Below are 25,400 nucleotides of genomic sequence, written 5' to 3' on the forward strand. Positions count from 1 at the left end.
TCAGGCCCTTGTAAATGAGCACCGATCGACATACATGTTGATCGAAGCTTGTTCCTGCTGTTCACATACAGCAGACGATTGCAGGTATGGGGACAAATGATCATTAGTATGATAACATCCCTATACAAGTATTATTGGACGGTTGTGTATAAATGTACCGTCCGTATGCTAAATGGTGAAATTCGATCCAGATATGTCAGAACTGTAAAACAGCCAAATATTATATAGCCGAACATCACAAGAAAATATATGAAGCATAAAATACAAAAGACGTAGGGACTAACTATTGGACAGCGGGGGGAGAGGATAAAGGTACCAGATGAGGAAAATGATAATTTTTATAATGAAAATAATAGCAATAAGCAGAGATTGGAGCAGATGATCGAATCAAAATAATAACCAAAAACAAATCCTGTCCCTGTGTTATTTTTCCTAAACTCCAGTCTCTGATATCTCCCTAATGTACCGTATATCAAACCAAAACTCGCCACGTTTGAAAAAGAGCAAGAAAATGGGTGGAGTTAATGGGAAGAAGCTGGGATCAGCATGTTTCTGACAGATTTAGCATTATTAAAGCTAAAAAATGGCACAAATGGTAGCTCAAACCGAAGCCTCCTCATAGCAGGCGTAGATTTCATACCCTGTCTCCATAACAGTCCAAAACGTGCCAAATTTATATAAGTGGTGCATTTCACTATGGCAACGTTTTTAAAAAGTTGTAGAACTTTTTCTTTATACACTGTTTAGCTTTATTAATAGAGATGAGCGAGCACCAAAATGCTCGGGTGCTCGTTACTCGGGACGAAATTTTCGCGATGCTCGAGGGTTCGTTTCGAGTAACGAACCCCATTGAAGTCAATGGGCGACTCGAGCATTTTTGTATATCGCCGATGCTCGCTAAGGTTTTCATTTGTGAAAATCTGGGCAATTCAAGAAAGTGATGGGAACGACACAGAAACGGATAGGGCAGGCGAGGGGCTACATGTTGGGCTGCATCTCAAGTTCCCAGGTCCCACTATTATGCCACAATAGCGGCAAGAGTGGGCCCCCCCCTCCCAACAACTTTTACTTCTGAAAAGCCCTCATTAGCAATGCATACCTTAGCTAAGCACCACACTACCTCCAACAAAGCACAATCACTGCCTGCATGACACTCCGCTGCCACTTCTCCTGGGTTACATGCTGCCCAACCCCCCCCCCTGCACGACCCAGTGTCCACAGCGCACACCAAATTGTCCCTGCGCAGCCTTCAGCTGCCCTCATGCCACACCACCCTCATGTCTATTTATAAGTGCGTCTGCCATGAGGAGGAACCGCAGGCACACACTGCAGAGGGTTGGCACGGCTAGGCAGCGACCCTCTTTAAAAGGGGCGGGGCGATAGCCCACAATGCTGTACAGAAGCAATGAGAAATATAATCTTGTGCCACCGCCATCAGGAGCTGCACACGTGGGCATAGCAATGGGGAACCTATGTGCCACACACTATTCATTCTGTCAAGGTGTCTGCATGCCCCAGTCAGACCGCGGTTTTTTATAAATAGTCACAGGCAGGTACAACTCCGCAATGGGAATTCCGTATGCACCCACAGCATGGGTGGCTCCCTGGAACCCACCGGCTGTACATAAATGTATCCCATTGCAGTGCCCATCACAGCTGAGGTAACGTCCGATTAAATGCAGGTGGGCTTCGGCCCACACTGCATGCCCCAGTCAGACTGGGGTTCTTTAGAAGTGGACACATGCAGTTACAACTCCGTGTGGACCGACAGCATGGGTGGCTCCCTGGAACCCACTGGCTGTACATAAATGTATCCCATTGCAGTGCCCATCACAGCTGATGTAACGTCAACTTTAATGCAGGTGGGCAAAAAAATAATTGGATTACACTGTAGGCGAGGGCCCCAAAAAATTGGTGTACCAACAGTACTAATGTACGTCAGAAAAATTGCCCATGCCCAACCAAGAGGGCAGGTGAAATCCATTAATCGCTTTGGTTAATGTGGCTTAATTTGTAACTAGGCCTGGAGGCAGCCCAGTTAAAATAAAAATTGGTTCAGGTGCAAGTTTCAACGCTTTAATGAGCATTGAAACGTATAAAAATTGTTTACAAAAATTATATGACTGAGCCTTGTGGGCCTAAGAAAAATTGCCCGTTCGGCGTGATTACGTGATTTCAGGAGGAGGAGCAGGAAGAGGAGGATGAATATTATACACAGATTGATGAAGCTAAAAGGTCCACGTTTTTCATGGTGATAGAGAACAATGCTTCCATCCCCGGGTGCAGCCTACGTATTGTTTAGGTATCGCTGCTGTCCGCTGGTGGAGAAGAGAAGTCTGGGGAAATCCAGGCTTTGTTCATCTTGATGAGTGTAAGCCTGTCGGCACTGTCGGTTGACAGGCGGGTACGCTTATCTGTGATGATTCCCCCAGCCGCACTAAACACCCTCTCTGACAAGACGCTAGCCGCAGGACAAGCAAGCACCTCCAGGGCATACAGCGCGAGTTCAGGCTACGTGTCCAGCTTCGACACCCAGTAGTTGTAGGGGGCAGAGGCGTCACGGAGGATGGTCGTGCGATCGGCTACGTACTCCCTCACCATCCTTTTACAGTGCTCCCGCCGACTCAGCCTTGACTGGGGAGCGGTGACACAGTCTTGCTGGGGAGCCAGAAAGCTGTCAAAGGCCTTAGAGAGTGTTCCCCTGCCTGTGCTGTACATGCTGCCTGATCTCTGCGCCTCCCCTGCTACCTGGCCCTCGGAACTGCGCCTTCGGCCACTAGCGCTGTCGGATGGGAATTTTACCATCAGTTTGTCCGCCAGGGTCCTGTGGTATAGCATCACTCTCGAACCCCTTTCCTCTTCAGGTATGAGAGTGGAAAGGTTCTCCTTATACCGTGGGTCGAGCAGTGTGTACACCCAGTAATCCGTAGTGGCCAGAATGCGTGTAACGCAAGGGTCACGAGAAAGGCATCCTAACATGAAGTCAGCCATGTGTGCCAGGGTACCTGTACGCAACACATGGCTGTCCTCACTAGGAAGATCACTTTCAGGATCCTCCTCCTCCTCAGGCCATACACACTGAAAGGATGACAGGCAAGCAGCATGGGTACCGTCAGCAGTGGGCCAAGCTGTCTCTTCCCTCTCCTCCTCATCCTCCTCATGCTCCTCCTCCTCAACGCGCTGAGATATAGACAGGGGGGTGCTCTGACTATCCAGCGACATACTGTCTTCCCCCGCCTCTGTTTCCGAGCGCAAAGCGTCTGCCTTTATGCTTTGCAGGGAACTTCTCAAGAGGCATAGCAGAGGAATGGTGACGCTAATGATTGCAGCATCGCCGCTCACCATCTGGGTAGACTCCTCAAAGTTTCCAAGGACCTGGCAGATGGCTGCCAACCAGGCCCACTCTTCTGTAAAGAGTTGAGGAGGCTGACTCCCACTGCGCCGCCCATGTTGGAGTTGGTATTCCACTATAGCTCTACGCTGCTCATAGAGCCTGGCCAACATGTGGAGCGTAGAGTTCCACTGTGTGGGCACGTTGCACAGCAGTCAGTGCACTGGCAGATGAAACCGATGTTGCAGGGTGCGCAGGGTGGCAGCGTCCGTGTGGGACTTGCGGAAATGTGCGCAGAGCCGGCGCAGCTTTCCGAGCAGGTCTGACAAGCGTGGGTAGCTTTTCAGAAAGCGCTGAACCACCAAACTAAAGCCATGGGCCAGGCATGGCACGTGCGTGAGGCTGCCGAGCTGCAGAGCCGCCACCAGGTTACGGCCGTTGTGACACACGACCATGCTCGGTTGGAGGCTCAGCGGAGCAAGCCAGCGGTCGGTCTGCTCTGTCAGACCCTGCAGCAGTTCGTGGGCCGTGTGCCTCTTCTCACCTAAGCTGAGTAGTTTCAGCACGGCCTGCTGACGCTTGCCCACCACTGTGCTGCCACGACGCGCGACACCGACTGCTGGCGACGTGCTGCTGCTGACACATCTTGATTGCAAGACAGAGGTTGCGTAGGAGGAGGAGGGTGGTTTAGTGGAGGAAGCATACACCGCCGCAGATACCACCACCGAGCTGGGGCCCGCAATTCTGGGGGTGGGTAGGATGTGAGCAGTCCCAGGCTCTGACTCTGTCCCAGCCTCCACTAAATTCACCCAATGTGCCGTCAGGGAGATATAGTGGCCCTGCCCGCCTGTGCTTGTCCACGTGTCCGTTGTTAAGTGGACCTTGCCAGTAACCGCGTTGGTGAGGGCGCGTACAATGTTGCGGGAGACGTGGTCGTGCAGGGCTGGGATGGCACATCGGGAAAAGTAGTGGCGACTGGGAACTGAGTAGCGCGGTGCCGCAGCCGCCATCATACCTTTGAAAGCCTCCGTTTCCACAACCCTATACGGCAGCATCTCCAGGCTGATAAATTTGGCTATGTGCACGTTTAACGCTTGAGCGTGCGGGTGCGTGGCGGCGTACTTGCGCTTGCGCTAGCGACGGCTGGATGGTGCGCTGAGAGACATTGGTGGATGGGGCCGAGCACAGCGGAGGTGAGGGTGTGGGTGCAGGCCAGGAGACGGTAGTGCCTGTGTCCTGAGAGGGGGGTTGGATCTCAGTGGCAGGTTGGGGCAGTGGGGGAGAGGCAGCGGTGCAAACCGGAGGCGGTGAACGGCCTTCGTCCCACCTTGTGGGGTGCTTGGCCATCATATGTCTGCGCATGCTGGTGGTGGTGAGGCTGGTGGTGGTGGCTCCCCGGCTGATCTTGGCACGACAAAGGTTGCACACCACTGTTCGTTGGTCGTCTGCACTCTCAGTGAAAAACTGCCAGACCTTTCGTCCTCATCGTCCTGCTGCTCTTCCTCCGAATCCTCTGTGCGCTCCTCCCTCTGACTCACTCCAATTACTACTACCTGAGTGATAGACAACTGTGTCTCATCGTCATCGTCCTCCTCACCCACTGAAAGCTCTTGAGACAGTTGCCGGAAGTCCCCAGCCTCATCCCCTGGACCCCGGGAACTTTCCAAAGGTTGGGCATCGGTCACGACAAACTCCTCCAGTGGGAGAGGATTCGAAACCATTGCTGCCCATTCTGGGCAGTGGCCCGAGAACAGTTCCTGGGAGCCTGCCTGCTCCTCAGAATGTGTCATTGTAATGGAGTGAGGAGGCTGGGAGGAAGGAGGAGCAGCAGCCAGAGGATTCAGAGTTGCAGCAGTGGACAGCGCAGAATTCTGGGTGGTCAATAGATTGCTGGATGCACTTTCTGCCATCCACGACAGGACCTGCTCACACTGCTCATTTTCTAATAAAGGTCTACCGCGTGGACCCATTAATTGTGAGATGAATGTGGGGACGCCAGAAACGTGCCTCCCATTTATATACTCGGGTGACACCTGATCTTGCCAGCCACTCACTGCAGGGGGGTGGTATAGGGCTTGAACGTCGCAGGGGGAAGTTGTAATGCCTTCTCTGTCTTTCTATTGAACAGAAAAGCGCGCTAACATCTCAGAGATGAAAGTGAAAGTAACTCGAACATCGCGTGGTGCTCGCCTCTAGTAACGAGCATCTCGAACACGCTAATACTCGAACGAGTATCAAGCTCGGACGAGTATGTTCGCTCATCTCTATTTGTTAACTTAAAACTGAAAAAGCCTATTAACACATTTGTATATTTCATTGTATATTATTTCTGGGTGTTTGACAGCCTGTTCCCTGTTTAAATAGATTAAAAGAAATTCTATAAAACATAAAGGAAAACACACTATATCATTTAATCCAATCTCATAAAAATCTGATTTGCATTTCTACAGTACTTGTGTCCATTCTCCGATTTTTGTTTTTTTTTTAAACTAAGCCGCAATGGAGTTTGCTGCAGTTTTGTATTGGATTAATCAATGTTTTCCCTGAACCCTGACCCTTGGGTGCAATAAGGACCCTGTAATTAATTATTAAAGTTTTCTAACAGCCAATGGTTCGTGTATCTGGTTTCACTTTACTCTCATTACCTGCTCCTGTCGAATGGGAGCAGACAGCATCTAATTATAAAAAAGCCATCTAGCTGCTACCCTGGAGATCTCAGCCAAGGTAACAGTTTGGAGACACATAGATTTTCAATCCTGAACAATAAACACGTAAAATGGGGTATTTAACCCCTTTATATTTTTTTCCTACAAATATAAATCAGTAATAAATCAATGAGGAATGATACATGTGTTTTGGTGTATATGTCAGGAAATCTACACGAGGAAATACGTACATTTAGGGATTTCAACTGGAGAATAAGTGCTGAGCAACTACTGACTAGGCTTGTCAGAGTCATTAACACTTTCATAACCAATGATCATCAATGCTCTTGTGTCCAGGTCACATTTTGCACCTCTGGTGTGCACTGCTTCAAATGGTAATATATTTGCAATAGCCACAGCCATTTTATAATGTCCAGACGTAAAGAGGCACATATCTACTTTCAAGTGGCATTTATAGCATCATGTGTCTTTGCACAAATATATATCACACCAAAAGACATTGAGAAAAACAGACACCCTAAGGGCTTAGTCAGACGGGCGTTGTTTGCCGCGATTTGCGGATCGCATGACGGATGCGCATCCGCAAATCGCGTGACCGGTGCGCGCAAGTCGCCCGCAAATCGACCGAAAATCTGCTCCTAGCCACGTTTCATTACAAACGGGCCGGAGCTGTCCAGCGCATTGCATTCAATGGAGACGGCAATACAGCCGTCTCCATTGAAAGCAATGCGCTGCGGGCGAGCCCGGGATGAATTGTCGGTAAGGGCTTAAATATATAAGCCCTTACCTGCAATGCATCCTAAAATGTGTAAAAATTAAAAAAAATTGCATTCTCACCTTCTGCCGGCAGCTCCGAGCGGCCGTCCTGCAGTGGGTGTGAAGGGGGTGTGAGTCAGACCTGCCCCCTGATTGGCTCAGCGCTGAGCCAATCAGAGGCATGCCTCACTCCCACCCATTCATGAATTCATGAATGGATGTGAGTCAGACCTGCCCCTGATTGGCTCAGCGCTGAGAGGCAGCAGTCACTCACCCATTCATGAATTCATGAATGGGTGTGTGAGTGAAACCGGCCTCTGATTGGTCAGGCTGTGACCAATCAGAGGCAGATCATTCAGCAGGCGGGGATTTTAAAGCCCCGCCGGCTGAATAGTGCCGAGAAGCAGTTCAGGAGAACTGACAGCGGCCGCGGCTGGACTCCGGCTGCAGCGGAAAGGTGAGTATACAATTTTTTTTTATTTTAACACATTTTAGCATGAATTGCAGGGAAGGGTTTATATATTTAAGCCCTTCCCGACAATTCACCCCACGCACGCCGGCAGCCCATTGCTTTCAATGGAGCGGCTGTATTGCCGCTCCATTGAATTCAATGGGCAAACATCGTTCTTCTCTGCCACAGCTGTTACAGCTGTGGCAGAGAAGAATGATTTGTCTTCTATATGTTCTCAATGGGGTCGGCGCTGCTGCCGCCGGCCCCATTGAGCGCATATACAGAAGCGAACAGGAATCGCAGATCGCAGATAGGTGCGATCTGCGATTTTTTGTTCTATAATTTTTCTGACGAGCGCATAAAAAGCGCTCATGTGTCCGATACCATTGCGAAGCAATAGTTTTAAAAAATCGCCGGACGCATGCGCATGCGCAAATCGCGGCAAAAAACGCCCGTCTGACTAAGCCCTAAGGTACTTAAAAAGGTATATATTGTAATATTGGAGTTTTCCATTTTCCCTACCTTTTGTTGGAACATGGTATAAATATCTTCCACTTTGTTGTTGATTAAAGGGGTTTTCCAGACAGAAACTATTGGTGATCTATCCTCAAGATAGGTCATCAATAGTTAAGCACCAAAAAATTTCCTGTCAAGTTGTTAGTGGTGCAGGTCGCACATGCATTATAGGGGATGGGATAGAAATGCCCTAGCTGGCTTGACTTCCAATGAAATCAATGGGAGCTCAAGCGCCTATTACACATCTAAGATCAAGGACAGCCAACTGTAATAGGGGTTTCAGCTTTTCTAGATTTCTAAAAAAATCTAGAAAAGCTTGAACAGTGGGCGACAACTAACAGAATGGTAATTAACAAGGAGAAATACAAAGTCCTACATCTGGGCAAAAAAAAGAAAAAAAATCACATATACAGAATGGGAGGAATTGGGCTAAGCACCAGCACATGTGAAAAAGACTTGGGTATACTAATAAATAATAGACTGAACATGAGTCAACAATGTGATGCAGCAGCCAAAAAGGCAAACACAATTCTGGGATGTATTAAGAGAAGCATAGAGTCTAGATCACGTGAGGTCATTATCCCCCTCTACTTTTCCTTAGTCAGACCTCATCTGGAATATTGTGTCCAGTTCTGGGCAACCCACTTTAAAGAAGACAAACGGGAGCAAGTTCAGAGAAGAGTTACCAAGATGGTGAGCGGTCAGCAAATCATGTCCTAGGAGGAACGGTTAAAGTATCTGGGAATGTTTAGCTTGTAAAAAAAAAGGCTGAGAGGAGAATTAATAGCTGTCTACAAATATTTGAAGGGCTGTCACAGTGCAGAGGGATCAGCCCTATTCTCATTTGTACAAGGAAAGACTAGAAACAATGGGATAAAACTGAAAGGAAGGAGATACAAATTAGATATTAGAAAATACTTTCTGACAGTGAGGGTGATCAATGAGTGGAACAGGTTACCATGGGAGGTGGTGAGGTTTCCTTTAATGGAAGTGTTCAAACAAACGCTGGACAAATATCTGTCTGGGATGAGTTAGTGAAACCTGCACTGAGCAGGGTGTTTGACCAGATGACCCTGGAGGTCCCTTCCAACTCTTACCATTCTAAGATTCCATGACTGATGCATGAGAAAATGATCACAGTCCATTCCAGGGTAGCTGGAAGAATAATGATTTGCAGGCTCTAAAACAATTTGTGCCAACGGAATACTAAGATTAGTATGACAATTTTCCACAATCGGGCAATGTTCCAGATGATGATTAAGGGAACAATAAAAAACGGTTTCTCTTTAGTATAACTTTCAGCCATGTTTTCAGCTTTGAAAATGTCCCATACAACATTACAAGGTTCAAAATTCCATTTCATTGTACACTTTAGGCTCACAGAGTTGGGGAACTTTCAAATTACAATTAGCGATTTTCAGTAAAAGTGGGCTTTGATCACTCTTTCCTCGAGTTCTTCGTTGATACATTGACTATTCCTAGGTATGTGCTGTATGTTTTGTCCTTTGCACTATAGGTTTTCATTACACCATTAACTATGTCAATGTATGAACTTTAATTTATTTCAATGATGTCACTAATTAATGCAGTCTCGCTTTCATCAGATATTATAAATATGTGCACTCATGATGCTTGAAAAAGGCTATTTCAAGCCAAAATGTCCCATCTGCGGAATAAAATAGAACTTTGAACTAGCAACCTCAGAAAAGATGTTGCTTTCGATTTTCATTTTTGAGTCATTGAGTTTGGTAAGAACGAGCTATTGCCACTTGGAGAGCATGCAGCTTTTATTACTGGTCTTGAAGGGCTGTCCATTCCCTGTATTTTGAAAATCATTTTTATTCATCCATTGTTGTTCTGGAGGCAAGCACATGGATTTCTGCAAGCTCCATTCAGATGCATGATCCAATTGGAAAAAACATCTGCAACAAACCTGTAGTGTGTGAATATACTCTAAAAACAATTTGTCCCGATTGTACAAATAAGTTGTAATTGTATTGGAAATGTGCAGTTACACTTATTTCAATGGAAATCTCAGTCGATATATGTTGCACAGATTGTGACATACGTCTCCAACACACCAGTATATCTGGGACCGCATGCTGTCTGTTTTAATTCACGGGCAGAGACAGCCCTATTTTAGCCTATGGGGCTATGCAGATTAACGTTTCATCACATGGACCAATTCCTGTACATATCACAAATAAGAAATAGGGCAAGCTAATGTATGTCTATGCACTGTGTCCGTGTAAAGTGAAAACACACAGACAGATGTCTATGTGCTGTCTGATGCTAGTTGTGCCTGAGCCTTTCAGATGCAACTCGCACATACGAGACCCGTGCACCCAGCCTTAGTAACACTTTTACAACTCAGGTGAAACTTCAAAAGAACAAAATAAAATTGGTTAAGAAGGTATTTTCACAAATTCTGAAACAGTTTGGTCAGCAGCATGGGCAGAACATGGAATTTAACCCCTTTGCCAGATCCATAGTACACATATGACGCAGGTCGGAAGGGACTGAATGAAGTGGGCTAAGGAGGTAAACCTGTTCCATACACGTTGGATGACAGCTACACAGTATACAGTTGACACCCGCCTCTAGTGCCTGGGATTGGAGAAAACACCAATCCTAAACACTTAATCCCTCAGACTGCATAGTCAATAGCAACCACAACACATAAGTGAATAGACAGTTGGAGAGGGCTCCTACTATTACTTAATCAACCTTTGCAACATGACTGCAGAGTCGCCAAGCGGCTGTCATGGCAACTAAAGGCATAGAGAAGACCTCCAGGCTGTACAACTACTACACAAAATTAAAAAGAAATCTATTTTCCCTTTTTTTACATAGAAAAAAATAAACAAATTGGTATAAGCACGTCTAAAAAAAGTCCAAACTGTTATAATATCATGTGATCTATATCACATGGTGAATGCCATAAAAAATTAAGCACTGCCAGAATTGCAGGGTTTTTTTTGTTCACTTCAAGACACAAAGTAGTTATTTTTCCCCAAAACGTTTTTCATTTTCTCACAGCAGTACAATATAATAAAATTAGTATAGATTTGTCATCACCATAATTATGTATAATGACCCGCAGAATAAAGTTACTATTTATTTTTACCACACAGTGAAGCTGTCAGATTCGGGGTTTTTTCTCATTCCACCCCAACTAAGAATGTTTAAAAGTTCTTATATGGCAAGGTAAATGGCACCATTTAAAAATTCAACTTGTCACGCAAAAAACAACTTACGTTGATGGAAAAACAAAGGTTACATATCTAGGAAGGCGCAGAAGAAAATTTTTTTTTAAAAAAAGCAAAATTGAGATGGTAAGTGGTTAAATGGGATTGTCTCATGATGAGAACTCCTTGATAACCCCTACATGACCTATGATGTAAATTTATGTCATAGTTTGGAGAGATAATGGTTTGGGGGATCTTGGGAGCCAAGCCTGCTCCATACATAGTGGCTGCCAGCAGTTCTAGACGGTTGACAGTCGGCCGTAATGGCTGGTCAACTGCTCAGATGCCATGGGCAACATGACGTCCATGCAGCTGACTGGAGAGGACACCCCATCCAGCACCTCATCGTCCCGCCGATAATGCAACTGTGTGGTGCCAATGCATTGCCGTGACAGACACGAGTCTAGAGAAAACTCGCAGGTCTGTTATGCATTTCAACCTATTACGCCCTTTCTGTGACATTCTTAAAAATACTAAAAATACACGATATTACAAGTTTAAAAAATAATAATTTTCCCATTTTTCTGATAAAGCAAAGCAAAAAAAAAAACACAATTAGTATTGTGGTGTCCATAAAGGTCCGAACTATTAAAATATCCTATAATCTGTCCTGCATTATGAACATCGTAGAAAAAATACAAAATGGCAAAATTGGTCTGTTTTAGCCCCTTGTAAACAAAAAGAAACTGAATAAAAAGTAATCAAAAAGTGGTATACACTCAAAAAAATGTACCACTAAAAAATGCAGTTGATCTGCAAAAAACAAGCTTTTACATGGCACCAATTGGAAGAATTACAACGTTATGCGTCTCAGAATATGCAACAAAAAGCTTTCTTTTAGAAGTAGTAAAGCAATATATATATATATATATATATATATATATATACACACATATATAAAACTGGTATCATCTTAATGGTTCGCAGTATAAAGTGAACATGTTTACAGAACCACACATGCCTTAAAAACAAACCCCCCCAATAAATGGCACAGTTGTGGTGGACCAGGATAATCTTTTCAGCACAGAAATGAGCAGAAACCTACCGGTCTCCATATCAGCAGCATATGCAATGGTAGAGGTGCACTCCGTCCCAATCTTGTTTTCGGTATTTTAGATGTAAACCATGATAGAACCTGAATCGTGATATGAACAGACCCATAGCACATTACATCTACCGTATTTTCAAGAGTGTTTTGAGCCGTTTAATCGTTCACGACCCTCAGTGACACTAAAGACGAGCTCCCTCCATGGTTATCGGTTTTGCACTGCTTCTTTGACTTAGTTGATATCCATGCCAGTATCAGCTTTGACAGTATCAAGTTGGTTGCGTATCAGGTTGTGAGCTTATGTCTCTACTAAATAACTTCTTCAATGACCAAAGAAGTAAGAATGCTTACAAATAACATTTTAGCAATGTAGGTAGTGCTTAAACAAAATCTATATTTATATGATTCCATTTCCTATGGGTGAAGGGAGTTATAATTAGTAAATGTTCCTTCCCCTATAACACAACCATTAGGCAATTAAACCGTGGACTATTGAATAAATTTTGATGCCTTTAGTAAGGAATTTGTGAACCAGTGCTGTATATGAATCTTTGTCAGTGCCTCAAACAAAATTATGATTTCTTTTTAGCAAGATTAAGCATTAATTGCCTATCTGTCTACTGTTATTCCCCCAATACGACACTGTCTTACATTAATTTTTGCCCCAAAAGAGGCACTAGGTCTTATTTTCGGGGGAGGTCTAATTATACTGTGGTTGGTTTATCCAACATTGCATTGATTGGTTCTGCCATTGCTGCTCAGCCAATCAACAGCCATCGTGTTGCAGAGGTGGGATGAATTGGCTAAGCCGTGGCCAATCACAACCATTGCATTGGTTCATCCAACACTGTATTGATCGGATAAGCAGTGGTCGAAGAACCAATCACAGCCATCGCTTCTTGGAGGTGAGATTCATGAATCCCACAACCAGGAAGTGATGTTGTATGAGCGGCTGAGAACTTCAGAAACTGTGCTGAACCTCTAGAGAGGAGTAGGAGGGACCTAGAACAACCCTGCTAGGTAATGTATTATTTTTTTTTTCTGTAGTGTAACTTGGGCTTATTTTCGGGGAAGGGCTTATATTTCAAGCCTTTCCAAAAATCAGGCTATTATTTTCAGGGAAACAGGGTATATATCTATATATATATATATATATATATATATATATTTCTAAACTATTCAAACACAAACTAAAAATAGGTGCAATGCATTTACAGGTTAAATAAAATACTTTATTTCAAGACAAAATGACAAGTGCTTATCAATAACATCCACAAAAAATATGTCCCTTTACTCTAACATCCAATAATCCAGAATATTTGATTCTTTAACAATAAAGGCATAGACGTGCAAAATAACTTGAAATTTCAGTCTCAGCAATCTTTACAGAGAATCTTCCAGACTCCAGACAAAGCAGGCTAATCACCCACAAAATGTTCTATTTTTCTACAGCTTTGTTGAATCACCCACAAATTGCTACTGGTCTCTACCACTAACGGGAGCTAGCTGCATCAGGGGCTCCTACTAACAATAGCAGCTGTATAAATATGTGTGCAGTGAGCTTTCACTAGGGACAGCTCAAGCTAGCCATAAATTCAATGAATTCTATGGCCTCCAGTTCTGCTAGAATTACTTGTGAGGCAGCACTTTGCTTGCAGACTCTGCTGGCGCACTTTAGGGTGTATTTACAAAGATTATGGGAGTTGCACCCATGTGTAACTCAAATTGCAAAGCACACGGACACTCTGTCTATGTGCTGTCCGATGTGCTAGGCACAGCACATGAAAAATATCCTATTCTCGTGCGAAGACTCACGGACATGATAGGACATGTAGCGATTTTTCAAACTCAGACCATCCATCCGAGTAAAAAATCACTCATGTGCATGAACCCTGTCGGGATTCAAACCTGAAGTCTCCTGTGCTCTTGATGGTGGCTCTCCCCACTGAGCTATCCAGCTTGCTGGACAAGCTCCCCTGCCGAACCTGGCCTTGTTCTATATTCCTGTTAGCCTAACTCCTGCCTCCCTGCCCAGCCTCGCCGTTTCTAATTAGGACTTCCTATAAAAGCCTGGCCCTTCCCCCAGCTTCTTGCGACATTATTGTGCTTCAGCCGTGATCAAGCTCCTCTCCTTCATTGTACTACAAACCTGAGACCACGTGATACTGACCTCTGGCTTTTCCCTGACTACTCGCTGGACCTGCACAGTAACTACACCCATAGCTCCATACCTATCCAATGCTGGAAGTCGTTACAAACAGCACTTGGGCGGAAAAGCACTAGTTTAAATGAACCCTAATGGTGAGACACTCAGCACTTTTCTTGGTGCGACTCTTCTCACTTTGTAGTGTATGTAGCGGAAGTCTGCTAATACTGTTTCTGTGGGATCACTCTGCTTCGTATCTTTATGCCATTTCTCTGACGGCATAGTTAACCACTGTGATGTGGGCATCATTTGTACTTAAGTGAAGGGTTAATATAGGGAAAAAAATTCCATCATACACAAGACTATTATATACATATACAGAACTATTAACACAATGGTATGATAGTCTGTGAAGACCTGTGGGATGATGTGTATTGATCTTAGCTGAGGCTAAATACGTCTGTAGTTATTTGAATGTTCTTCTTGAAAGTTTTATACCTCATGGTTGTCAATGTGTCAGAGGTCTCGTAATTCCTCACCAAAACCAATTGTTGACTCTAAAGCCATAGATCCAATAAAACATGTATCTATACAGGAATGGAATGGAAGTAGAGGTTCATTGCTATCGATTACTAACTAGAGAAATCTAAAGGGCCATTTTACAAATAACGATTATTGCTCAAAATTCATTCAAACAAACGAATTTGAGTGATAATCGATCAGTCTGAATGTGAAAAAAATAGCTCATTTGTCATTAGCCGTTGTTTAAGCTGACTTTCCAGTCAGCTTAAAAACCTTGTTGGCTCGTTGGCTTGGAGGTGAACTGCTGAGCGGGAAGCCAGCAAGCCGCCGGCAAGTCTTTCTGTTTAAATGCTCCGCACGAGCGCGGATGACCTTAGAGGTGAAGTCAGCGCTCCTGCAGTCGTTTACCCTGACTGTCGGCTCATGTAAAAGGGCCTTAACACAGGGTGACAGATAAAACAGCCTAATGAACACAAATATGGGTAACAATGGCAATTGTCAAACAGCTACTTCCTGTCCTAGAAATGTAGGAAAAAAGAGTTTAGAGGACAAACAGCTGTGCTTACAATAAAAGGACTGCACACAGTTAATGCACACAAGAATCCCAAAATTAGTGAAAATGTTATTTTTAGATATGTTTTAAGCTTATTTACAATCCCTAAAAAAAGGAAGAGGTGGAACAGTTCTGTGAAAGAACATATTTTTATATTGGCAAAATCTTTTACTTCAAGAAAAAACCCACAAAGTGAAATAAAGAAAATTAAATAAATATTGTTTTAATATTAAGCTGTCAAGACACTGGAGTGGTGCCTGGATTGCTTACTTTGGGACGTTCTTAACACAGCACGCTAAAAAGAAATTAAGTAGGCTATTGATTGCCTGGAAGTTCAAGATACCATCTGAAACTTCAAAGGCGTTATTAAATGTTACCATTTAGTAATCCAGACTATGTTTTGGAGGTGGTTCCAGATACCTTCCATCTTCATAGGTCCCTGATAAAATATTTACATACGTTTTTAGGTGTCTCTAAAAGATTGATGAATATTCTACTTAAAATAAGGCTTTTCAAGCCTTAGACCGGAAATATTAATTCAAAGCATGCAGATGATCCAATTTTAAATTGATTCATTCTCTGCAGCTGTGTGTTTGACATAAAGCTGATTTTCAAAGTCGGTTTTAGTGGAAAATTCTCATAGTTCAACCAGAATGGAATCTGTAAATTGGAGGCAGAGAGCAGAACGTCCATTCTGGTGGCTGGGGGCAGAGTGCTTTGATTACTTGTAAGTATAAATCTTATCCCTAGTTAAACACTGTACCGGGTTAGATCTTCCAACATTGTAATCATTGCTCCAGCTTTCAGGAAAACTTTGGTGAAGAAGCAATGCAAAAATTAGTATAGTACTTCTTTGCAGATGCGTAATTAAAGGCTCAGAGGCCCGGCTTCAAAAGTCCAGCTCGGGCCCCCTTCCCTGACTGTACCCGTACCCATACCTAAACTGTGCTGCACACGGCTGCAAAATGAATTTACATTGTGTATATGATTACTGTGTATTATGCGTTTGCTGTATGCACATATGATACACGGTAATTCACAGACAATCAAATACATTGCCATACACAGTTCAGCTCGCATTTGCAAGTAGAAGTTGCGTAATACGCAATCACAAAAAAGACTGCAGCATGCTGTATTTTGTGGCATATTATGCGCGAGAAAGCCCACTGTTCTCTACGGGTGCATAATCATCGCTGCCCATACACACTTATATTGTGTATGGGTGGCACATATATGTATCTTTGTACATGTATAACCTTTACCAGCTGTACATATATAATTATATACAGCAGATACCTGAATTATACCAGCATGCTCCCTCAAACTACTAATGGCCACTTGCCTGTGAGTGAGTGTGTGTGTGATTTATTTATTTTTTTTAATTCTTTATTTTTGGTTTTTTAGTTTTACAACAATAGAAACGAAATGTGTGTGTGATTTTTATGCCCCACCCCTGGTGATGATATCGCTCTGCCCTCTGGTGATATCATTGAAGGTCCTCCAACATATATAAAGTACAGAGTCTGACCGACAGAAGAACAACACAATTAGGGCTCTTGAAAAGAGGAGGACAAAAATAACAAATTGAGAATACAACTAAACTGCTATTATGTCAGACACAACTCAGCAGTCCTGACAGAACACACTGACCTACCTCCACCACAGAGATCCGGTGGGCTGAAGGACTTGTGATGATGTCACTGCTGTGGGAGGAGTCAATATGTGTTTGTCTTGTGTGGTAATCAAGCTACTGTGTGTGTGTTGTGCCACCAGAAACACTGGTACTTTCCTAATAATAACTAGTATGACTATATACAGGAGATACATAACTTATACCAACTGTACATATATAATTATATACAGAAGATACCAAGGTTATACCAGCATGCTCCAGATTACTATACACAGAATATATAACTTATACCAGCTGTACATATATAATGATATTCAGGAGATACTGAGGCTGTCTGAGAAGTTAGTGCCCCTGTAAAGGTTTTATTTATTTTATTTTTTTGTGGCGGTGCAAGAACACTTACTTATGCAATATCCCACAGATTACAGTAGATCCCTAAAGTCTTAGAAGTAGACCAGTAAAAGGTGTATCTGTAGCCTCTGCACCCTTGTGAAAAATCTACCTTCCCACACCTGCTAAGTGCTTTTATATTAAAGGTGTGTTGCTATATAGGAGACACCAAGACCCAGGTCCAACTGCTTCCTCTGAATGCTTTAAAACTAAATTTATATCAACACATATGAGCTGATTATGTTTGCAGTCTATTATAATAAAGATTGTCCAGAGTGAAAAACACTTTCATGAAAGTAAATTAATAACCCAACATTGTTGTAACAAAAGATCATCAGAACTCTCCAGCATCTATAGAGAGGTCTCTTTAACACATTCCCGCTCCAGGGCGTAAGTTTACGTCCTGGGAACAGGGTACTTCCAGCAACAGGGTGTAAACTTATGTCCTGGGGATAGCGCGGGATCACATGTGATCCCGCGCTATCCCGCAGCGGGAGCTGGCTGTCAGTCACAGCCGGCGTCCCGCTGCAACAGGTAAGTAGATCGCGGCAGGGAAAGAGTTTACAGAGGGAGCGTACTCCCTCTGTGTCTTTGGCCGGCTCTCACGATGTTATCACGAGAGCCCGGCCTGTCGCCATGGCAACAGGACGCCAGACACTGGCGTCCTGTGTTGCCAGTGCCTGAGATCGCTGTATAAGCGATAAGGCATGGCAGAGCAGTAGCTCTGTCATGCCTTATCACAGCGATCATCAGTGCTGTTCTGCAAGTCCCTCAGAGGGACTCACAGTGTGTAAAAAAACAAAGATTAAAAAAATGAATTTAAAAAAAGAGTAAAAAACCAATTTTTGGATGCTTTTTTCAGATTAGCATAAAAATGGTAAAAAAAAAATAAAACCCCACATATTTGGTATTGTCTCGTTCGTAACGACGCGTACAATAAGTTGCACATGCTTTTGACTGTGCATGGAAAAAAACGTTTTAAAAAACTGAGGCAAAATGCTAAAAATTAGCATATTAGCTAATTAGCACACTAAAAACGCAATAAAAGTGATCAAAAAAGCTGTATGTACCCCAAAATGAAACCAGTAAAAAGTACAGCTCGTCTTGCAAAAAATAAGCCCTCATAGAGTTCTGTACATCAAAAAATAAAAAAGTTACATGACTTTGAATGCAGCGATTTAGAAAAAAAAAAATGTCCAAAAAAAGGATTTTTATTGCAGAAAAGTGGAAAAACCTAAAAAAAAAGTAAGAATTTTAGTATCGTTGTAACCGTACCGGTCCACAGAAAAAATGGAATGTCTCATTTATGCTGCATGATTAACGCTGTAAAAAAAAAATAAAAAAAATCTATGGCAGAATTGATGCGTTTTCTCTCCCTGCTATCATAAAAAAATAAATAAAAGTTTTACAATATAGTTAATGTACCCAAAAATGACGCCGATAAAAACTACAGTTCGCCACACAAAAAACAAGCCCTTATACAGCCGCGTCGACGGAAAAATAAAAAACTTATGGCTTTTGATAAATGGAGAAGAAAATCCGCTAAAAATTGTTGCGTCCTTAAGCCCAAAATAGGCCATGTCATGAAGGGGTTAAAGGCAGGAATGCTGTTTTTGCTATTACGTATGCCCTAGAATACAAAGGAACTTAATTTTTACTAAATTATTATAAAACATATGTTTCTATCATTTCAAAGTTCAGTACCTGAGAAAGTGTGCATGAAAAGTCACATGAGCAGTTGGAAACAATGTTTACATATTCATGTAAATGGATGAATCATGACATAAGTATCAAAATATGTAGCATACCCACAGTTCTAAACTGATAGATATAAGTTAACGTTCTTCTGAGTGCCCCCCCCCTCTATAGTTGAAGTCTCAACTCTCTGGTCCTACACTGCTCACTATCAGGTTTGAGCATGCTCAGTGGCCAGTTATATCAATTCTACGGGCCATACACTGTAGAACTTATTTAAGTCAAAGCAGAGGACTGAGCACATGCAACTACAAAGGGTGAGGCCTCAGAATTCCAAGCGATTAGGTGCAGGATATCATAAAGTATTTTGACTTTCCCCAAGTTCAAAGCCTACTTCCTTTTAGAAGAGGTAAGACAAATAGTTTTCCCACTGTAATGTGAGCTGATAAAGATTTTAAGTCCAGATAATACACATTTTGGAGATGGTAGACTTGAAGTCAAGAAAGCATTTCTCCACAAATGCTAACATCTGAAATATGCAGTCAGCTCATTGGAAACAAAGTAGAATATGATTTACTGCACAATAAAACGTCTTGTCTTTTTGCCTGGATGTATATTGTAGAAAAATATACTCAAAAGAATAATACAAAGATACGTGATAAAAATTTATAGACAGAAGCTACAAGGATAAACATTATTTAGAAGCTGATTTGCATCTACTACCCCTTTTAAAATAGTCTAGTTACCCTCTAAACTTAAGTTACAGGAGGTTGTTTAGTTACCTTATTTGTAAAAAAAAATAATACAATTAAAGGGGTTGTCCCGCGCCGAAACGGGTTTTTTTTTTTTTCAACCCCCCCCCCGTTCGGCGCGAGACAACCCCGATGCAGGGACGTACAGAAAGCTCACCGGAGCGCTTACCTTAATCCCCGCGCTCCGGTGACTTCTATACTTACCTGTGAAGATGGCCGCCGGGATCCTCTGCCTCCGTGGACCGCAGCTCTTCTGTGCGGTCCATTGCCGATTCCAGCCTCCTGATTGGCTGGAATCGGCACGTGACGGGGCGGAGCTACACGGAGCTACACGGAGCCCCATAGAGAACAGGAGAAGACCTGGACTGCGCAAGCGCGGCTAATTTGGCCATCGGAGGGCGAAAATTAGTCGGCACCATGGAGACGAGGACGCTAGCAACGGAGCAGGTAAGTATAAAACTTTTTATAACTTCTGTATGGCTCATAATTAATGCACAATGTATATTACAAAGTGCATTAATATGGCCATACAGAAGTGTATAGACCCACTTGCTGCCGCGGGACAACCCCTTTAATATCAAATAAAGCTTGTCAAATAAAGGCCGGGAGCACATTACTGCATCGTGGGTGCTGTTTTGCATCCATAATACAGAAGTGCGTCCTGGCCTGACTGCAGGTCTCCTAATCCGAACTCTGAGCATCATAGGAATGCATGGCGCTCAGAGTTCTAGGCAAAAGTCCTGCAGTCAGGAGGGGACACACGTCCATAGTACAGATGCAAAACAGCAGCTAAAAGATGAATAACAAAACATGAATTTATATATTAAAAAATGTATTAAAAAATATACAGATACTAGAAGATTTCTTTTGTAAATCCCTTTAACACTCCATGAAATACAGTTACATCATGAAGTTTCTATGGAGCAGAATTGGGTGTTCATCTTGCTCCATATAATGAGGATTGTTTTTGACAATGGCATAATAAATGCCCCAACCAGAGATGGCGGGTCCCGAATGGCCCCCACACAATGAGATACAGAGTGCTATTTGGTTGCCACGGCAGGCCTTCTAAAGGCCTCCAGGGCTGCCATTGCGGATTGCCTATGAAGGCATGTGTTATATCCATGCTAAATGTTAACGCACCACACCCAGCAGGGATACAAGACAGTGTTCACATGGGACAAATAAACTCCAGAAAGTCCCACGTAAAACACTAAGACCACCACCAAATACAAACAGGGGGAAAAGATGGGGAATCTAGTCCTAACAGCTCACAGGGGGGAAGTACCCCTGCCAGATCAGGGCAGCTCTTTCCAATCTTAAATCTAATAAAGCGCCAGGCTCTGATGGCTATACAAGTACATTTTTTAGAAATGTGAAAGACCCCATATCCCCAGTGCTGGAAAAAGTATATGATAGATATATGCACAATTCTCCTATCCCTGAAGATACTAACACAGCATATATTAAATGATTACCAAATCAGGCAGAAACCCGAATGATGCAACGGCTTACCACCCAATCTCATAAATAAATACAGATTTAAAACTCATGGCCAAGATTATAGCGGACCAACGGGCTAGCATTCTGCCTCGTTTGATCTCACCTTCTCAGGTGAGGATTGTTAAGGGTAGATCAGCTATCACCAATCACAGCAATACTGACAATGGACACTGAAAAAGCCTTCGACAATATATCTTCGAGATAGCTGGAGGAGGTAACGAGCAAGATGGGTTTTGAAGAACCTTTTTGCTCATATATATGGAATTTGTATCACTGATGGCACGAATATAAACCAGGCTTCCTTTTGTCCACATTTCCATTGCAAAAGGGAACGCGACAAGGGTGTTAACTGTCGCCCTTACTCTTTAACATTGCCATAGAGCTGCTACTATGTGTCATAGAGGGAGATGCTGAGATGGAAGGTATTAAAATAACTAATGCAACTGTCAAATCAATGTTTTTTTTGCAGATGATGTACTTCTTGCTTTGGCCTGACCAGAGTGAGACCTCTTGAAAATATTTTGCTTTCTAGAAACCTTTGGAAGGCACTCAGGATTCATAGTCAACACTAGAGATGAGCGAACGTACTCGGTAAGGCCGATTTCGCAATCGAGCACCGCGATTTTCGAGTACTTCACTACTCGGGTGAAAAGTACTCGGGGGCGCTGTGGGTGAGCGGGGGGTTGCAGAGGGGGAGAGGGAGAGAGAGAGAGCTCCCACCTGTTCTGCACTGCTACCCCCCGCTCCACCACGCCTCCCCCCGCCCCACAGCGCCCCCGAGTACTTTTCACCCGAGTAATGAAGTACTCGAAAATCGCGGTGCTCGATTGCGAAATCGGCCTTACCGAGTACGTTCGCTCATCTCTAGTCAACACTTCAAAACGTAAAAAAGCTAGATATCTCCCCGCGAGCGACCCTACATAGCCTTGATCTCTCAAAAATCCCTGTTGAGCTGGTAACTACAACCATTAAATATCTGAGCATACACATAGGGAAAAACCCCTGAATCTATTTACAGCCTCAATTATCCTCCGTTGGTAACCACAATTTCATCAGAACTCCGTAAATGAGACAATCTCCTATTGTCTCTTGTAGGAAGATGTCACCTTATTAAAATGCTTGGTTTCCCAAGATTTCTTTACCCACTGCAAACTATTACATTGCTGTTAAAACGGGACAATGTGCAAAAACTTCAGTCAGCTTTTCCTACTTTTATATGGAGGAACAAATGCAGAATTTAGTGCAGGCCACAATCAATATGCTTTTTACATGCTAGCGTCGTAGGAATATTGAAAAGATATCACAACTATTACATCCACAAGAAACTAGGTCTATGTCTTTCACAGAGCTCCAGCTGCTTTATGGCCTACCACCATCCCACTTCCTTCTGTATGGGCAGCATCGAGGGTTTTTAAAAGATAGACTAATTAATATGGCAAAGGAACATGTCACCAATGCACTAGACTTTTTCATACACTACCCTCCTAAGAAACACTCAATTTCTACTTTGTTCTTTCACATTAGAAAAATTAATGCGGATAAAGATCCCCCCTCTCTCTTTCAAAGATGGGCACGAGAACTAGAGAACCCTGATATTGATAGGTTGGGCTTCAGTGAAGAAAACTATCATAAACGAAAGATGAAGGGAGTCACACCTTAAGCTAATACATGGAGCCATTTATTGTTTTGACCCCCAACCCCTCAACCCTAATACCCCGGACCGCTTGCTTGCATGCCCTAAATGTTCTCAACCGTGGACTGGCCTATTACATGGTATGTGGTCCTGCCCTACAATCCAAAAATACTATATAGATATTTAAACCCTCATGCATAGAACATGGAAACATGGATAGGCTAGAAATACAAGGACGGGCAGAATCGCAGGCCAAAAGATTCTTCCGACAATGGAGTTACTTCATAAAAACATTTCTCACTAGCTCAGAAATTAGATCGTGTGTGTACCCCTTTTTTAGATGCTACCTGGTACCTTAGCTTGAAAAATTCCAGCTAGGGATGTTGAAACTAGATGGCTAAACTATGAAGAAATCCAAATGACTCAGAAGTTTTCTATACTTTGAATACGGCCCACATCTAGACGAAGAGTTGGAGAGTCCTAGGTCCAAAGTTAGATTTTGTGATGCTTGAGAAACATTTAAAAAGTTATGCAAGGTATATTTTTTCCCCTTTCTCTCCTTCGTGTTTTGTCATTTCACTTTAAATGTATGTTCTGACAATGGAATATAGGTAACTGGAAGCTCTAACCACTAAAATCTTACGTTTATGTACATGCTTACGTAGTTTCCATATTGTAATGCAATGTACCATTATCTCTATTATTCTTATTGTTATGTTCTAACTAAATGGTTATAAAAAGAGTTTTGTTTTTTCCTTTTTAAAAATACCCCGTCAAAAGGGCGGTGATCGTCCCGACAAGGCCATCTGTTGTGACCCCAGGTAGAGGCAGGAAATGTCAATAATCAGGTGGTAAGAACAAATGCCAGTAAGTGCAAAGGCAGGAACAACACTAAGATATAAATCAATAAACCAACTACTTAACTTGATTTGGATGGCAGTACCTAGGTAAAAAGGAGTAGACCAACGTCAGCCACAAGAGATAAATAACCAGTAACTTCCAAGAGCAGGGGTTAAACTATATAATTCTCCTCCCAAAAAGGTTGGCCAGCAAAGAAAACACACCACCTAGGGGAATTTCAACATACGACTCCCAGTGAAGTTTTATCAACGAAGGGGGGCACTAAGGGGATAACAAAAGTGTCATAATGTAGCTCAGATTGAACTTGTACAGCCAGTCCATTTCCCCATAGCAGCTGGTATACTATGGCCCTGTCACAGCTGTAGAGCTGTGACACCATGCCTGTAGTATAACTTGATAAACTACCTTTAAATCATGTTATAATGTAATACGATGGTATTACATTATACTGTAGGAGTGATCAAACAATTGCAAGTTCAAGTCTTCTATCAGGACTAAAAAGTTATTACTACATCCGTTAAAGTCCGATCTATCAAAGTAACACATTATTTATCCCGCACGGTGAACATCTTCAGGAAAAAAATTCCACAATTTCAGAATTGTACATTTTTTAGTCACCGTGTCTCCAGTTGTATGTACTCCAATAAAAACGACAGGACATCCCACAAAAGACGAGCTCCCACACTACTATACCGACAGAAAAATAAAAAAGTTATAGCTGACTGAAGATGGCAGCAGAAAATAAAGTCTCTGGAAAAAAAAAAATAAAAAAAAAAAATAGTACAGCAAAAAAACACTATATATATATTGCAGTGAGTACACTGTAGGAACAAGGCCACCCTTACAAAGATGGTGGGACTAACACTCACTCACCGATTCTTGTCAATTCTATGTTTAGGGCAGAAATGTGTAATGGGCAGCCTGTTTCCTTCCCAACAGCAGTTGAGTCTTTTTTTCGATAATTTGAAAAAATACCTTGAATTGTCAAGCAAAGTATAACCAAAGTATACAAATCATGTTTTGAAAATTACAGATTGAGATTTTCCCTTTTTATGCAATTTTTTTTAATTGCATCCCTCAGTTGGTTGTGTACTGGCTTGCCAAACAGCATTTTTAGAAATCTTATAAAAAAGTTTTCTGACTGCCTCTTAAATACATTGCATTGTATATTTCACCTGGCTTAAGCAGGAAGCCAAAGTGCTATTTAAATTAATTAGCTTTATTCAAGGGGTTGACTCACCGCATAAACTTGTTCTACATCTCTGTCCTTTGTGGTTGCTGCTGACCAAGACTTCTGGCTACTGCAGCCAATCACTGGGTAAATAAATGATGTCACAGTTGGTCTATTCACTAGGGAACACAATTTTTGGTGATCTTACACTTTTTTTTACTACCTTTTGGCTTCGGAATCCAAAAATGACCCCAGTTTTTCTCTATCACATCAACTTTTTAAGATACAGGTTACCCTCCAGGACAATCTCGCCTGATGCTCCAACTATTATAATAGTTGGTTATCATATGTACATCCCATCTGACCTCTTACTGTCCCTCCATGACCTTCACATCTTGGTGGAATCGTTCACTTTGCTCATCAACGAGCGCACCAAGGTTTTTCGGAAAGTTATCAAGATGGCTTTGCAGAAAATGCATCTTGATGCTCATGTTACAACCAAAAATGTTGTAGCTCTCCAAGAGT

General features: G+C 42.8%; 1 protein-coding gene across 3 annotated transcripts in view; it reads right to left on the bottom strand.

The window, feature by feature from the left end:
• Positions 1–25,400, bottom strand: part of BCAS3 (BCAS3 microtubule associated cell migration factor) — a 1,118,574-nt gene that overhangs the window by 568,011 nt on the left and 525,163 nt on the right. The window lies entirely within an intron of this gene.

The sequence above is a fragment of the Eleutherodactylus coqui genome, chromosome 1 (assembly GCF_035609145.1).
Source record: "Eleutherodactylus coqui strain aEleCoq1 chromosome 1, aEleCoq1.hap1, whole genome shotgun sequence".
NCBI classification, from domain to species: Eukaryota; Metazoa; Chordata; class Amphibia; order Anura; family Eleutherodactylidae; genus Eleutherodactylus; species Eleutherodactylus coqui.